This window comes from Macaca fascicularis, chromosome 4 (genome assembly GCF_037993035.2).
Source record: "Macaca fascicularis isolate 582-1 chromosome 4, T2T-MFA8v1.1".
In the NCBI taxonomy this organism is placed as follows: domain Eukaryota; kingdom Metazoa; phylum Chordata; class Mammalia; order Primates; family Cercopithecidae; genus Macaca; species Macaca fascicularis.
The window spans coordinates 143,319,764-143,337,561 of record NC_088378.1 but is presented as its reverse complement, the minus strand read 5'-3'; the positions used below and the strand labels follow the sequence as shown (position 1 = coordinate 143,337,561).

Genomic DNA, 17,798 nt, shown 5'->3' with positions numbered 1-17,798 from the left:
CAATATTGCTTCTGGCTTGGCTGGGATGAGGGAAGTTGTAGAGGATTCCCTTTGGGCTTCAGCACAATGAGAGCCCTTACTCTCCAGACTAGGGACACAGTGTGGGGGTGACCAAAGTTGCCAGTGCATGAAGGCCAATTATGCATGTGGGGAATCGGGAGATAACCAGGACTGGGTTAATGGACCCAGTGGTCCCACTGTGGGCCATAGTGTGTCCAGGTTTATTTTCTGGCCTCCTTAAGCCCCACTGTGGATTCTGAATCTAAAGCTTGACTGAAGTCTAGGTATTGAGACTGGGATCACGACTTTGTATTTGGTCAAACACCCTCGGCCTCCTGCTCCTCAATTCTTGCATTCTCATCATAGATATGAAGCAGTGCCCTCGCTGGCCGCCCATCTGTTCTGACCCTGGGACACCACCTTTTATTAACCTTCCTCACAACTCCTTGAGGGCCGAGCCCCCTGGGCTGCTACTCTGGGTTCTCACAGTAACAGTGCCCTCTATCTTTTGCAGGTCACTGCAAAGGAGGGTTCCTAAAGCATTCACTCCTGATCCTGAGTGAGGCGGGTACACCCACTCCAGGTCTCAGGTCCGCCACAGAGAATCAAAAACTCCTCACACTCAAAACTGTCCTGGGCCACATTCAGCCCACGAGCCGTGGGTTGGACAAGCTTGTATCTAGAATGTATGTACCACAACGCCAGAAATTTTTATTTTTACTTTAGTGATGCTTTCTAAATGCAAAAGCAGTCATATCCCTAGCAGACAACAAATGTCAGTGGAATGAATGATCACTGTAGAGCATCTCTCTATTCTAAAGGCAGTATCTTTATTAATGTAGCGTCAGGGCAAATGCTGTTTTGTGGCAGCTAAAGAACAACATCATTTCACATGGACGTCGATGACGCCAGTGCTTTTCTCACCAGGGCTGCTTGTGCGTCCTCCCTTCCTTCCCCCTCCTCCCACACCAACCCTCCTGCACACTGCAGCACACAACCATATTTTTCTCTTCAGGAACAATAACCCTAGCTTTATGGGTACAATTTTCCAACCACATGTGAATCTAAATTAGACTCTGCTTTATACATCCATGAGTTTGGATTGGAGCCAGCGCTAGGATTACTACAACTCAGGGCAGGAAGAAGAGTAGGACAGCAGAAGAGGAGCTCCAACAGAAGGTTACCTGTGATGAGAAACTAGGGGACCTATCCTCTCTGCAAATTTCAGAATCTGGTTCCTTTAAAACGATTGGAGACAAGATGGAAAATACAATCCAGGAAAGAGCCCTGGGAGGAGGGCAAGATCTGGACAGGTCTGAAAATTTATCTCTTGATAACACAAGGAGATTTGTATGCAGGGACCACCCTAGGTGACATCCAACTCCCTGTGATCACAGGTCTTGGTGGGACAAGGTTCTACTGAAAGGCCAAGGACAATATAGGAGCAAAGATGACTCAGCCAAGCAGTGACCACATAAAGCCCATGGTGGCCGGAACACAAACTGGGCACAGCCCCATCTACTCTCCTCCCCTGCAACAAATCAGCACAAGAAACACGTGGACTCTGGAAGGTTCTCATGTCTTCCATTTATTTTGTCTCTCAAATTTCAGGAATCTTCTCCTTTAATAAACTCATCAACCTCTCATGGCAAGAATTTGAAAAAGTAAATTTATACTCAGGTTCTAATTGTAATAGGGAAGGAAGAAGATACAGCTCAGTGCACCATGAAGTTGAGACAGAGATAGAGACATCCCAGCCCCACCTCTCTGGAACAGGAAAGATAAATGGGGAGGGAACACAGGTCAGCGTGGGGAAGAGGCTCATGGTGGACACGGGGATGGGGTGTTCTCCCCACCTCCTCACATTGTGCCTACAGGAACACAGACACATTCAGGTGCCTTTGCAGAAAGAAAGTCAGGGTTCTTCAAGTCACAAAGAGAAGACATGAACAAATCTTGCTTCGCAGTCCCACACAAGGTAGCTGTCTCACACTATAGAAAACATATTTATGAAAAAATTCACATCCGTCACAGTGAGGAGTGACACTTTAAACAGCCCATCACATGCTCAATACATCCAAGTCAAAGAAACCCCACAGCACAGCTGCGTCTACTGTTCCCCCAACACCCCCCACACATCAGGCCCCCCAGGGTCTCACCTTTACAAGCCGTGAGAGACACATCAGAACCTTGGGAACTGTCACTGCCTGGAGTAGAACAAAAACAGGACCTGGTCAGATCCCTCTGGAGATGTGGCTAGAGGAGGAACTGTGGGGTTAGTGAGCTCCCCCATGGGCTCCCAACCACAATATCCCAAGGATCTCAGGGATCAGCCTCCTTCATACTTACTTGCAGCCTGAGAGTAGCTCCCGCCTTATCTATCTATGAGAAGAAAATGTCCTGTGAGATATCAGAAAGGAGTCAGGGCCATAAGGTCCTACAGGAATCTCCTAGTCTTGGACCCCAGAGAAGTTTCCAGAAATGTGTGATTGCAGACCCAGGACAGGATCAGGAAACATGCAGAAAGCAGGTGTGGGTCCTGGACCAATTGCCCTCCTGAGGTCTGTCCTCAGCAGGGACCTTCCCTTGTGACTTGTGAATGCTGGGATCAGGTCCCATCACCATAATCAAGGTGATAAATCTGTCCTTCATTGTAACAGGTGCTTTACAAAAGAGTAGGTGCTGGCACACAGGGCCCAGGCTGGGTCAGCCCATGAGTGTGGATGGTGCTTCCCAGTAACCAGACAGGGTACACTTCTACCTGGGGCTTGAAACCCTCAGTGAGACAAGAAATCCCAGACCCCACTCCTCACCCCTTCCTCACCTGAGCTCTTCCTCCTCCACATCACAGCAGCAACCACAGCTCCAGTGACCACAGTTCCAAGGAGAACCAGGCCAGCAATGATGCCTACGATGAGGATGGTAGACTGGGAAGATGGCTCTGGGAAAAGAGGGGAAGGTGAGGGGTCCGGATCCTGCTAAAGGTCTCCAGAAAGGCTCCGGCTTTCTCTAATAGACATGACACCCCCATCTCCCTCTTTACCCCATCTCAAGGTGAGGGGCTCGGGCAGACCCTCATGTTGCACATGACAGGTGTATCTCTGCTCCTCTCCAGAAGGCACCACCACAGCCGCCCACTTCTGGAAGGTTCCATCCCCTGTAGGCCTGGTCTCCACGAGCTCTGTGTCCTCAGTTTGTTCCTCTCCATCCCGCTGCCAGGTCAGTGTGATCTCCGCAGGGTAGAAGCCGAGGGCCCAACACCTCAGGGTGGCCTCGTAGTCAGAGACAGGGTGGTGGGTCACATTTGTCTTGGGGGGGTCTGATGGGAAGAGTCAGAAAATTCAGTCATTTTGCATCTGTCATGGGACACTCCACCAGCACGCATGTGACCATCTTGAGAATGAACAGGACACCTGGGGTGGGGAAGGGAGCCCAGAACCCAGACACCATCCTGGACACAGGCACCTGTGAGGATCTCCTATTCCGTGGAAAATTCTATTCCCTGAGGAGAGAACAGTGACTTCTGCTCCTGACCTGAGTGGAGGCTGAGGGACTCAGAGGAGCTGGACTCAGACCCCCCCACACATTGAGTGTGAAGCAGAGAACAGGGCCTGAGAGGAAAAGTCACGGGGCCCAAGGCTGCTGCCGGTGTCAAAGGGAACCCCTGATCAGTATTCGAGGGATCGTCTTCCAGTCATTCCCTCAGAGATTTTATCCTTAATTGTGTCAGAGAGCAGGGCGGAACCTCAGAGTCACTCTCTGGTACAGGATCTGGAAACCCAGGAGGATTCCTCTCCCTCAGGACCAGAGGGAAGGCGATATTCTAGTGTTGGTCCCATTTGTCTCCCCTCCTTGTGGGAGGCCAGCCCGGGAGATCCACAGGCGATCAGGGAGGCGCCCCGTGGCCCCTGGTACCCGCGCGCTGCAGCGTCTCCTTCCCGTTCTCCAGGTATCTGCGGAGCCACTCCAGGCACTCGCCCTCCAGGTAGGTTCTGTGCTGCTCCGCCGCACCCGCCGCCTCCCACTTGCGCTGGGTGTTCTGAGCCGCCATGTCCGCGGCCGTCCAGGAGCGCAGGTCCTCGTTCAGGGCGATGTAATCCCTGCCGTCGTAGGCGAACTGTTCATACCCGCGGAGGAGGCGCCCGTCGGGCCCCAGGTCGCAGCCATACATCTTCTGGATGGTGTGAGACCCTGGCCCCGCCCCCGCGGTCAGCCGGTCCCCGGAGCCCCGCCCCGCCCCGACCAACCCGCGGGGATTTTGGCCCAAACTAAAAAGGAAATCGGGTAAAGGCGCCTGGGGCTCTCCCGGGTCAAGGGTCCCCGGGTCCCGCGGCTTCGGGGTGGATCTGGGACCCAGAGACTCGGGGCCACCCGGGCCGTCCGTGGGGGATGTGGAGGGGTCGTGACCTGCGCCCCGGGCCGGGGTCACTCACCGGCCTCGCTCTGGTTGTAGTAGCGGAGCAGGGTCCTCAGGTTCTCTCGGTAGGTCTGTGTCGCGGTCTTCATGTTCTGTGTCTCCCGGTCCCAATACTCTGGACCCTCCTGCTCCACCCACGGCGCCCGCGGCTCCATCCTCGGACTCTCGGCGTCGCTGTCGAACCGCACGAACTGCGTGTCGTCCACGTAGCCCACGGCGATGAAGCGGGGCTGCCCGCGGCCGGGCCGGGACATGGAGGTGTAGAAATACCTCATGGAGTGCGAGCCTGGGGGCGAGGAGAGGCTGAGACCCGCCCGACCCTCCTCCCCGCGCGGCTCCCCGGGTCCTGCGCCCCCGCTGGGCGGGCCCCTCCATCCTCCCCGCAGGGGCCGTTTCCCTCGCGACCCCGCACTCACCCGCCCGGGTCTGGGTCAGGGCCAGTACCCCTGAGAGCACCAGGAGGAGGGTTCGGGGCGCCATGACCGCCATTCTAGGCGTCTGCGGAGAATCTGAGTCCTGGTGGTGAGTGGAGACTTTAGAACCGGGACCGCGGTGACGCTGATTGGCGTCTCTAGAAACCCGACACCCAATGGGAGTGAGAACGGGGTCCGCGTCCCGAGTATTCCGGAAGAAGGACACGACGCAGGTTGTCAGAAGAAGAGAAACTGCGGAGATGGGGAATCCCCAACGCTGGGACTCCCCAATCCATACACCGCCTTCGGGGCCTGAGACCCTGAGAGCCACACCTGGGGCCCTGGGACTTCGCCCTGACCCCCTCCTCTTGTGCCAAGCGCTCTGTCTCACTGTTTCCCTGAGTCTTGGCCCAGGAGCTGTATGAGAAACCAGGGAGAACCCCTGGGCATGGGCCCTGTCACTCTCCCTTCACTTTTCATCCCGGAATCTCCAAACCTGAACTGGACTCCCTGCCTCCCACTCCTTATCTATCCCCTTGGACTCTTCTAGAAGAAAACTCACCCCACGGAGCTTGGTGCCAGAGACTGAGCTTACTCTGGGAATGAAGGTATAGAGACTTTTTTTTTTTTTTTTTTTTTTTTTGGTCGTTGTTGTTTTTTTTCTAAATCTGGAAAAGTTGCGCCTGAGTGCATGAGATAGAATAGAGATCAGTTTGCTGTTTGTTTATTAAATACATTGGGTTGTAGAATCTTGGTAACCCCCAAATGATCAGGAATCTAATCGGTAAAAAATGTGACTTTGGCCCCTTGATTTATAAATGTGTCCAAAAGCGTTACAACAGGACTCACAAAGCTCCTAAATTTCACTTTCGCAAACAATGTATCTGTGACTCCCGCTTGTCGTATTTTAAATTTACCATCATTCCATAGCTCTGAGTTTCTGTGTGAGTCCAGGATATTTCCTCAATATAAACTAGCACACTGTGTTACTATATGTTGCAACCAGGAGACCTATAGTTTGCAGACTATATGTCCGCAAACAGTACAGAATATTCACCTCACAGTTGCAACTGTTCAGTGCAGTCACAATGCCCCTCACCAGTGCTCATGCACTGCCTGTTTTTAGGAAGTATCCATTTCTAAGTGTTGTGTATATTTTATAGGAACACTTAGTATTTTTGAAACCTGATTAACATAAAAGCAATTAGTTTTTAGGCAGACCCACATAAGGTATTAAAGGCCAACTGCCAAGGACACCCTGCTAGGCTCTGTAGATGGATATATTAAAATCCATAAAACAATGTATTGAAACCTAAGAATTCTGCTGCTTTCGAATTCTTTCCTCTGGTCCTTTTCGTCAGCGCCTGCTTCTCCAGCCCTTCCTTCAGTCCCTCTCATCCTTCAGACCCTCCTCTCCCTTTAGTCCCCACCACACTGTCACTTGTGAATTGTGACACTAGCACTGTCCCATGACCTGCTACGTGACTGTTGTCTTCACAGTGGTCCTGCTCCTGTCAGTCAGAGTGTGTCATTTCTCCACCTAAAACACTCTGGTGTCTCCACCTCGGTCTTGTGAAACTTCTGGAGTGTCAGGCAGGTGAGCATAGGAAGGGATACCTGGTTCATCATAGGCACTAAATTAATTTTTATTGACTTAATGAATGAAATATGAGTGTATTAAATGCATCCCAGATAATTATGAAGTGTAAAACACTGAAAAAGCTCAGAAAGATTTTATTTTATGTAACTAGTGTGCATATCAATTCATCAATTCATCCATGCACTACCACCCCTGGCAAAACAACACCCATTTATCTACTTCTAGTTCCTTGGTCAGAAATCTGGGCAAGATGTGGATAGAATCTCTGTTCTGGGCTTCCAAAAGCTGTATTTTCATTTTGAATCCTCCTTCAGGTTTATAGAGAGGTGGCAGAATGCAGTTTCTTACAGTTGTAAGACTAAAGTCCCTGTTCATTGCTGGTTGTCAATGTAGAGAACGTGAAGGGCTGCGCTCAATTCCTGGTGTTCACCAGTGTTCTTTCCTACACAGCCCCCCCATCTTTTTTTTTTTTTTTTTTTTTTTTGGCAGAGTCTTGCTCTGTAGCCCAGGCTGGAGTGCAGTGGTGCAATCTCAGCTCACTGCAAGCTCCACCTCCCTGGTTCACACCATTCTCCTGTCTCACCCTCCCAAGTAGCTGAGACTACAGGCGCCCGCCACTACGCTCGGCTAATTTTTTTTTTTTTTTTTTTTTTTTTGTATTTTTAGTAGAGACAGGGTTTCACCGTGTTATTCAGGATGGTCTCGATCTCCTGACCTCTTGATCTGCCTGCCTCAGCCTCCCAAAGTACTGGGATTACAGGCGTGAACCACCGCACCTGACCCATAGCCTCTTCATTTTCAAAGCCCACAGTGGAGGAAACCCCTCATGCTGAATCCTTCTCACAGTGTGTTTCTCTATGCTCAGGAAGAACCCAGTCCTTTCAAGGGCTCACCTGATTAGAACAGTCCAAGCAGGAGAAACCCAGCCTAAAGTCAACTAATTGAGCCCCTTAATTATATCTGCTAAATCCCTTCACTGCAGCACCTACATAGAGTTGGTTGAATCACTGGGGGAAGGTGAATGACCAGGAGCTGGCTGTTGGGGCCATCATAGAAACAGCCCAGCAAGGGCTGGATCTTCCTTTTCTGTTTAATTGCGACACAGTAGGAAATTGAAGTTCAAATAAAGTGATCATTGTGAACGATATTAAACTACATCCTCTTTGGCCATGGAAATTCTCCTTACCTTTTAAAACTAAATTACATGTTTAATATCTTATAATTACTTTAGGCCATATGTGGTGGCTCACGCCTGCTATCCTAGCACTGTGGAAGGCAGAGGAAGGCAGATTTGTTGACTCCAGAAGTTCAAGATCAGCCTGGGCAAAACCCCCATCTCTACAGAAATATTAGAAAATTAGTGAGGCATGGTGGTTCATGCCTGTAGTCCCAGCTACTCAGGAGGCTGAGATCAGAGAGTCCCTTGAGCCCAGGAGGTCGACACTGCAGTGCATGGTGATGATGCCACCGCACTCCAGCCTGGGTTACAGAGTGAGATCTTGTCTCAAAAATAATAATGATAATAATGATACATTTGGAGCAAATGCAATTTAACATGTAATAATACATCCTCTCTTGTGAAAATGTATTATTTATTTACGATTGAGTAACAAATTATGTAACACTTAGCTCAAAACAACAAATATTCATCATCTCCCACAGTTTCCAATGGTTAGGAATCCAGGAGAGGTTTCCCTGAGTGCTTCTGGCTCAGGACCTCTCACAAGATTGCAATCCACTTGTCAGTCAAGGGCTGCATCATCTGAGGACTTCACTGGGGCTGAGGATTCACAAGAAAGATGGATCAGTCACATGGCTGTTGGAAAAGGCCTGGTTCCTTGTTATCTAGTCCCAGAAGGTCTCAGTTCTCAGTCACATGGACCTTCCTGCAGGGCTGCTTATGGCACAGCAGCTGGCTTCCCCCAGAGCTCATGATCCCAGAGACAGAGAGAGAGAGAAGGTGGAGGCTGCAGTGAGTTTTATGTTCTACACCCAACGTCACAAACTGTTATGTCAGCATTATTCTATAAGTTAGAAGTTGTATTAGTCCATTCTCACACTGCTATAAAGAAATGCCTGAGATTGGGTGATTTATAAAGGAAAGAGGTTTAACTGACTCACAGTTCTGCATTGCTGAGGAGCCTGCCCCAGGAAACTTAGAGTCATGGCAGAAGTGGAAGCAAACATGTCCTTCTTCACATGGTGGCAGGAGAGAGAAATGCAGAATGAAGCAGGAAAATGCCCGTTATAGAACCATCACATCTAATGAGAATTCCCTCAGTATCATGAGAACAGCATGGGGGAACTGTCCCCATGATCCAGTCACCTCCCATGTGGTCCCTCCCCCAACAGATAGGGATTACAATTCAAATGACAATTCAAGATGAGATTTGGGTGGGAACACAGAGCCAGTCCATATCAGAAGTGCCTCATTAAGTCCAAGCCACACTCAAGAGGGGGAATTAAGCTGCACCTCTGGAAGGGAACAGTATCAAACGATTTGAATATATGTTAAAAGCAAAATTAAAACTATTGTTTCTGGTTTTTCAAAATCAAAGACTTCTATTATCTAATTATTTTTCATTAACTCTTTAAGCTTGTCTTTTAATTTAATTTTATTTTAAGTTCCAGCGTACCTGTGCAGGATGTGCAGGTTGGTTACATAGGTAAACATGTGCCATGGTGGTTTGCTGCACCTATCAACTCATCACCTAGGCATTAACCCTGGCATGCATTAGCTGTTTTTGCTAATGATCCTCCTAATCACTGCCCTCTCCCAACAGGCGGCAGTGTGTGTTGTTCCTCTTGCTGTGTCCATGTGTTCTCATTGCTTAGTTCCCAATTATAAAAGAGAACATGTGTTGTTTGGTTTTCTGTTCCTGTGTGAGTTTGCTGAGGATAATGGCTTCCAGCTCATCCATATCCTTGAAGAGGACTTGATCTCATTCCTTTTTATGGCTGCATAATATTCCATGGTGTATATGTACCATATTTTCTTTATCCAGTCCATCATTGATGGACATTTGGGTTGATTCCATGTCTTCACTGAAGACTATTCACTCTTCACTATTCCACTGTGAATAGTGCTGCAATGAGTGTAAACATGCATATATCTTTATAATAGAATGATTTATATTCCTCTGGGTATATATCCTGTATTGGGATTGCTGGCTCAAATGGTGTTTCTGGTTCTAAATCTTTGAGGAATTGCCACACTGTCTTCCACAATGGATTAACCGATTTATTTTCCTCTAACAGTGTAAAAGCATTCCTGTTTCTCCGCAACCTCGCCAGCATCTGTTGTTTCTTGACTTTTTAATAATTGCCATTCTGACTGGCATGAGATGGTATCTCATTTGTGGTTTTGATTTGCATTTCTGTAATGATCCGTGATGTTAACTTTTTTTTCATATTTTTGTTGGGCATATGTGTGTCTGCTTCTGAGAAGTGTCTGTTCAGGTCCTTTGTCCACTTTTTAATGAAGTTGTTTTTTTCGTGTAAATTTGCTTAAGTTCTTTGTAGATTCTGAATATTAGAACTTTGTCAGATGAGTAGATTGCACAAATTTTCTCCCATCCATAGGATGTCTGTTTGCTCTGATGATAGTTTTTTTTGCTGTGCAGAAGTTCTTTTGTTTAATTAGATCCCATTTGTCAAGTTTTGCTTTTGTGGCAGATGCTTTTGGCGATTTCATCATAAAATCTTTGGCCATCCCTATGTCTGGAATGGTATTGCCTAGATTTTCTTCCAGGGTTTTTCTAGTTTTGGATTTTACGTTTAAGTCTTTAATCCATCTTGAGTTAACTTTTGTGTAAAATGTAAGGAGGGGGTCCAGTTTCAATTTTCTGCATATGGCTAGCCAGTTCTCCCAACATCATTTATTAAATAGGGAATCCTTTCCCCATTGCTTGTTTTTGTCAGGTTTGTTGAAGATCAAATGGTTGTAGATGTGCAGTCTCTTTTCTGAGTTCTCTATTCTGTCCCATTGGTTTATGTGCCTGTTTTTGTAACCTTGTAGTATAGTTTTAAGTCGGGTAGCCTGATGCCTCCAGCTTTTTCTTTTTGCTTAGGATTCTTCTGGCTCTACAAGCTCTTTTTGGATCCACATGAATTTTAAAATAGTTTGTTTCTAATTCCATGATAAGCTTCTCTTTTTAAATTCATGATTAAAAGTTTGAGACATCACAGAGCTTTGGGTGCTGAGGGAAACACAGTTGGAGACAGTGTAAGGAGATACAACAGTATCTCAGTTTTTCCTGCCAATACCATTGTTATTAAATAACAATGTTCTCTTCAATGAGTTAACACAGTTGAGAACATAGAGTAACTAGATCAAATAGTTCCAAGACTTCAGTCCCTTAAAACTAACACCTTGCAAATAAGTCTTCGTTTTGTCTAAGATGTCTCAAAGTTACTGGAAATATGCCCCAAGCGCCAATTTTCTTATTGAAATATCATCTTCACTAAACTTTTGCCTGCACTTAAAAAAAAACAAAAAACAAACAAACAAACAAAAAACCTCTGCTCTAGGGAGTAGCTGTTCTTTTGTTTCTTTACTTCTCTAATAAAGTTGCATTCACTGAGAAGAAAATGGCCTAATCAAATCGCTTTTCACTTACAAAAACGTGAATCTCATACTTTATTCAGCCCATGTAGCTTAACACGATGCCAATAACTTTGGTTTGATGCCGTAGCCTGAAATGGTTAGCTTGAATTGAAAAACAAGTTTTTTTTCCCCTCAAAAACTGGCTATTTGGTGGGCATTCTATAATAAACTTAACATCTTTTGTTGTGGTATTCAATGAGATGTGATAGAAGTGATTTGGACACCACTATGATTCCATATACCACTCTATTATGTGCTTCCAAATTTTTTTTATTTTTAGCAGTCTTATTCTGTTTTCCATTCATATTTGCTATTCCATCACTGGGTATTCCTTCCTACTCTTTTCTTGTTTCATTTGTTTTGATGAATGATGTGCATTTCCAATTCCGTAAAATTTAATTCAGTTTTATGTGTGGTAAAATGTAACATCGGATCCTTTGCAAGGTGGAATTACCTTGCACAGCAAATTGAACATTGTATAATTGAAAACCTGGAGAGATGACAGTGAGCCAAGGATCAAATGGCCTATTTGTAGCCAAGGCCATTTTCATGGCATCCTGGTCCTCTCTGTCACGTGGCTCCTTGCAGTTCTCTGTGGTTTTCTTCAAATGTAAGTAGTTCTTGTTAAGGATCCTTGTAGTGAACTTTGAAATTCTTTTCTCTTTCATTTCTATAAAAAACAGGTATATTTTAATTTGGAAAACTCTGTTTAGGAATTACAATCAAGTAACTACCAGGGTGCCCAGCACTGGTGTAAAACACAGAACCAGTAAAGCTCCCCCGGGCTGCTGCCCATTCACTTCCCCAGAAGGAGACTCCATCCTGAACCTGTGATTTTTATTCTTTTGTATTTCTTTAAAGATTTGTGCAATAAGTGTGTGTGTGTATATATATGTGTGTGTGTGTATATATATATGTGTGTGTGTGTGTGTGTGTGTGTATATATATGCCCAAGGCAAGTATCAGTTAGTTTTGCTGGTTTTTAAGCTTCCTGTAAAGCAAATTCCTACTGCCTTTATTTTCCCATGATGCACATTACATATAGGAGTTATCTGTGGTGTGGGAGACTGTCATTCACTCATTTTTACTGCTGAAGGTTTACATTTTATGGTTATACCACAATTTCGCTACTTTCCTATTGATGTATATGTGGCTGATTCCACTATTTGCCATATACATTAATGTGCCTGTCTCCTGTGCACATAGGTAAGAAAGCCCCCCAGAGTGGATGATTAGGGATAGGTTGGTTGGATGATACGTTGTATGGACTTTAATCATACTAGATAATGATAATATGATTTCCAAAGTGATTGTGGCTATTTAAACTTTTACAATAAATGTGTAACACTTGATGATGTGTTCTGAAAACACTGCGTCGAAGGAATTGAGTTAAAAGTCACTGTCTTAGCAGTAGAATTACAGCAGGCATTTTCATTCAGACTCTGTTAATAACTTCCTGTTGTTTACTTGTTTCTTATATTCCGTGGCATTATACTTTTGGCATATAGATTCAGAAAATGCTTACTTACAGCACAATCACACAGGGTTTTTTTATATTTAGGAAAATTTCTTAAGAAAAAGGAAAAAAATGGAGGAAGGGAGGGAAAGAAGGAGGAATGGAAGGAAAAGTGAAAGAAGAAAAGAAGGAAGGGGAAAGGGAAGGAAAGGGGGGTGAGAAGGAGGGAGGGTGAGAGGTTGAATGGAAATAGAGAAGAAAAAGAGGGAGGGAGGGACAGAAGGAAGGAAAAAGGGAAGGAGCAAAGGAGAAAAGAAACTAAAATAAAGAAAAGAATAGGTGATGAGAAACTAGAAATCCTATGTATGGCTAATATTATCAAAATGGGAGGAAATAAAATAGATGTAGTTAACCTCTATGGAATAATGGACATATAAGAGGGCTTCATGAGTTATCCGTTGCTGTGTAACCAACTACCCCCAAGTTTACTTAAAGCCATGAACACTGACAAACTCAAAAGCATAACACAAATACCAGCAAAATGGTGCCAATGCAGATAGAAGTAGTTGAATAAGCAAAAGGATTTTACAAATTGGAATAAGTAAGAGTACAGTGGTGTGCAGATGAAAATGATTTTGCAGTCCAGATACTCCAAAAAGCAAGTTCCATCATGGGATTAAAGTTACAGCATTTTATAGGGGACACACCTGTCAGAAGATATAGTGAGGGAGACAGGTTACCCTGAGAAAGGCAACAGACCAAGATGCAAGTGTGATCCCCCCGTGATGGACAGAAGGAGAGAAGGTTTACTGGACATGTCCTAGACCACAGGCAATCTAAGGAGAGTTAAGCAAGGCCATAGTGGAGTCCTCGAGGTACAGTTGGTCATCAGAGGACTCCCCTGTCTCCCAGGAATGTCCTGCCTTAATGTCACTGATATGACCCGTCACTGGTTGGGAACAGCCCATGGGAAGCAGGGCCTCAGCACCAATACTACTGAGGGTGTCAGAGCACAAGAGCAGGGCCTTGGGAGATTACCCAGGAGTGTGACTCAAACCTTCTGCCCTGACCGGTCTGGGCCCTTTGAAATCAAGTCGTCTCGGGCTGAATTGCTGGATGATTCTGCTCACACTTAAAATGAGGCAAGGGGAACCAGAAGGCCCCAGGTGGATGTCTGGTTTCCACATACACTTCTGCCCTCATTGTGTGAAAGTAGCCATACCTCCTTCTGGGAATGAGGGTCTATTACCTGGGCCTGGAGAGGAGCAGAATCCTCTTCTTACCAGGTGGTCTCTGGGCACACACTGTCCAAACTTCTCTGGTGACAACTGTCATGTGTAGTTCAGTGGGCTGTCTTTTGTCTTCTTTAAGGATACCCTCTAAGGTTGGCTCTTAACAAGGAAGTGGAAACCTCTGTTCTATCTGCAAGGAAGTGAATTCAGACAAGAACCTGAATGAGCTTGGAAGTGGATTCTTCCCCAGAGTCTCAAGGAAAGAACGCAGACCTGCCCGTACATTGATATTAGCCCTGTGAGACTGTGTGGACTTGCAACCGACACGACTGTGACATGATAATTAGGTGCTGTTTAAAGCCACTTGGTTTGTGGTAATTTTATGGCAGCAATAGACACCCATATAGCAGAGAAGATGCCCTCTCTCCCTGGCCTCTCAGATCCTGGAACTCCTCTCTTCCCTGACCTTCTCCTCTCTTCCCTGACCTTCTCCTCTCTTCCTTGACGTTCTCCTCTCTCTGCCTGAATCTCGGGCCCTTGTCATCCCCTAGGCCTCATCATGCCTAAGAACCCCAACCCTTCCATGCTCTCAATCTCGCACTTCCCCCCTTCTGGCCATCTTTCCACTCATCCCATGCAAGGTGGCCACAGGCTCTGAGGACACAGATACTATCATTTTTTTCATATGCTGTGATATAATATCAGTGACTACTCATTGTCTATGTGCCTGCATTCCAGGCTTGAAGTCCGTTCTGCAGTACATCAATTCCAACAATCCTTCCACCCCACTGAGATTCCCAATCTAGTGATCCTACCATCTACTCCCTGTTACGCACCCTTGGTGTCCTCTCCTCCCTCCTTACCCGTTTTGAATTCTATGGTAAATAATTTCTATCCCTCCCTTGCCTCTCCCTTGAGTTGTCACACTCACCTGGCAAAACTACACAGCTGGTGGATTCTACCTCTGCCCACACTGCACCTGCTCCCTGAGCTGCAGGAGAGCAACACACAGCACACTGACTGCTCTCTGTACCTTCACGACCCAGACCTCATGGGGATCCCCCACCACGGCCAGCAATCACCCTCTCCCTGCATGGCTTACCCTCAGCCTCCTCCGGACCTGGGTGACTCTTACACACCTTATCTGTGTGCTCACATATCCAACCCTCCTTCCCCATTCTTACATCGGCTGATGACCTTGGTTCCTACCTCACTGAGAAAACTGAACACATTAGAAGACAACTTCCCAGATTCCACCACTGTCTGCTCATGCATTTGCGTCTGCATCACATGTCAGGCATTTTACCACATGGGGGACTGTTGTGGGTTAACCATCCTGCTCCCAGAAAGAGCCAGTCCCTCTTCTGGTGCCCCAAACATCATCCTTTCTCATCCACTTAAAGGTGTCAGTTCATCCATTAAGAACTTTTTTTTCTCTTTATCATCAACCTTTTTCCTCTCTCCCCACTGGATCACTGTGGCAGTCGTGAGAATGCACATCCCAGCCCCTTAGCTAGAGGAAGCAGAATTGGTGATGGCCCCAACTTTTGAATCCTGAAACCTATTGCCACGTTTGCTCTGAGACCACACCTGCCCCCTGTCTTTTCCAGTCAATGATTGAGGAAAGCAGGGCAGAAACTAAGGCAGAAACATTTCTTCTCTGAAGGCTGCCTGAAGCTCCAGGGCTCCCTGCCACCCTTACTGAACTTCCCTTAGCCTGCATGGAGTCTAGGATGCTTCCACCTGACCTTCCTGAACTCTCTACATCACTGGGGCTCAGAGTTGCTTTGTGGTCTGATGGCTTTCCCAGCATTTTCTGTCTCTCTCATGAATTTCTCTCACAAGTATTTGCCCTAATAAAACCTTACACGTTTACCACTGTATTGGGATCTGCTCCTCAGGGCACCCTAACTAACACAAGTGGCATGAAGGCTGATCCATGAAACAGGCAAAAATGAGAATCTGAAATAAGCTTTCCCACTGCCAGGCAGGCCAAGAGGATGCCACCTGGGTTGGTGGGGGACACAGAAACTCCATGGCACAAGGTGCAGCTGAGCTGCTGTGGGTCTCACCAGTGCTGAGCTGAGAAGATGCCCTGGTTAGAGGGTGCTATGGCAGGTGTGGTGATAGAATGCCCTGTACAATAAGGATGGGGTTGGGGGAAACCTACAAAGACAGGGGAGTTGGCTGGTTACTGCTCGGCTGCATTGTTGCCCTATGAAAGGATCATGAGAATCTGTGGAATGTTAACAGCTGTCACTGGCTACATGTGACAGCCTCTGCAGTATCTCATGGAGAGGTCTTTATCTCCTGTAACAGAAGGGCAGATAGTGTGGAATGGTAGCTGAAAACGTCATTATGAGGGCCACAGTGCTCCAGAGATGTTTGACAGTCAGCCAAGGCAGGCCTGTTACAGGAAAGTCAGGGCCCTGGTGGGGAAACCTGAGATTCTGCAAACTGGAATAGGATTATGCGATGGGGGCTGTCTAGGATCTTCGGGGCATGCAGAGGAAGCTCACCCTTTTCTAGTAATGGTTCCCACTTCTTATGCTGGAAGATGCTACAGAAGCCTCATCCCTATGATGCCATGGGAATCCCACTTAGGAGTTTTGCAGGAACTAGCTAGCACGTCCCCATAGGAGGCTGGGGACCACTTCTGGGATTGGAATTTGAGGGCCTTTGATTAAGGAACCAGAATTTCAGTCTGAATGAATAAAAATCATTTGGCTTGGAGGCACTTTCTCAGGGCACGGGTTTATCAAACACCCCAGGACTTTGACAAATGGAGGTTATTCCACTGCTGGGGTGAATCCATATAAACTGGAAAAAAAGATGCCCAGCTCTCAACAAGGTAGACATGTCTTAGTTGCTCTGGAACATGTAGGTGATGGAATAACGAGGCTGAGGAAAGTGGGCATGGGGAAGGCCCACCAGGACTATGCTCTACAAAAGGGCCCAGAGGACACACTTTCCACCAGAGCCTCAGGAACGTGATGGTGAGAGGGAACTGCATCATTAAGAAGTGTCTGGGTGTTCTCCTCTGCAGGCTGGGGATATGGTAGTAAAGATGGTCTCAGAGTTGCATTTATTAATATCCTTGGGAAGAGTGTGGCCCTGAAGAGACAGAGACCAAGTGGTGACAGTGACCTGCAAAAGCCAGAGGGCACGGTTACTATGGCAACTTCAGAGGAGCAGCCAAGAGGACTCAAGCTGCAGGTAGTGTGGGGAAGGTTAATAGAGGGTGATGTCCCAAGGTTAGGACAGGTTGTCAACAAGGGTGCTGCTTGATGTCTATGATAAGAAAGAAAGAACTGAGGAGCATGAGGGTGAAGGTGTTTGACCCAATACAAAGTCACGATCCCATCCTCAATGGCTAGACCTCAACCAAGATTCAGATTCAGATCTCAGTGACAGAGGAGGAGTCCACAAGATTCAGATTGAGATCTCAGTGACAATGGAGGAGTCCATATCCCTAGGAAAAAGACCCTGCAGCCCCACGGAAGTATATGCTGGGACAATTCCCTCAGTCATTCGGCAGAGGAACCTATAGTAATTTACACAGGAGACTGTACACTGGGGAAAGGAAACGGGAAGAACTGGGGGGATTATTAAGACTAGGTGTGAGCTGACATTGATGCCCAGATGCCCACAGCACCATCATGTCTCTCATCACAGCTTACGGAGGCCAGGGAGTAAACCTGGACACATTATGGCCTACCATGGGACCACTGGATCCATAGACTCAGCCCTCATTATCTTCCAATTCCCTGAGTGCATAATTGACACTGACGCACTGTTAGGTGGAGTCACCCCCACACTGGGTCCCTAGTCTATAGAGTAAGGGCTGTCATTGTGCTGAAAGCCCAAGGGAAACTGACACTGCCCCCATCTGGGCAAATCAAAAATCATAGCATGACCCAGGTCTTGTGGAAGACATTGCAAGTATTTTGGCGGTTGCACCACCAATAGAGAGCTGAAGGATGAGGGGTGGTGTTGAGGCTGTCTATTGTGTCTATGTAATTCAGCAACCTGTCCCCGAGGAAGCCTGATGAGGTCTAAAGAATGAATGAAATT

The 17,798-nt window shown here is 46.8% G+C and overlaps 1 pseudogene across 1 annotated transcript in view; it reads right to left on the bottom strand.

The window, feature by feature from the left end:
* Positions 1-5,159, bottom strand: part of LOC135970670 (patr class I histocompatibility antigen, A-126 alpha chain-like) — a 110,682-nt pseudogene extending 105,523 nt beyond the window's left edge. The window contains exons 1-6 of the transcript XR_010586471.2: positions 4,834-5,159; positions 4,434-4,703; positions 3,916-4,191; positions 3,044-3,319; positions 2,825-2,941; positions 2,160-2,207 (exon numbers count right to left, since the gene is read on the bottom strand). The product of XR_010586471.2 is annotated as a patr class I histocompatibility antigen, A-126 alpha chain-like (transcript). The remainder of the gene's footprint in view (positions 1-2,159; positions 2,208-2,824; positions 2,942-3,043; positions 3,320-3,915; positions 4,192-4,433; positions 4,704-4,833) is intronic.
* Between the last annotated feature and the right edge of the window lie 12,639 nt (positions 5,160-17,798).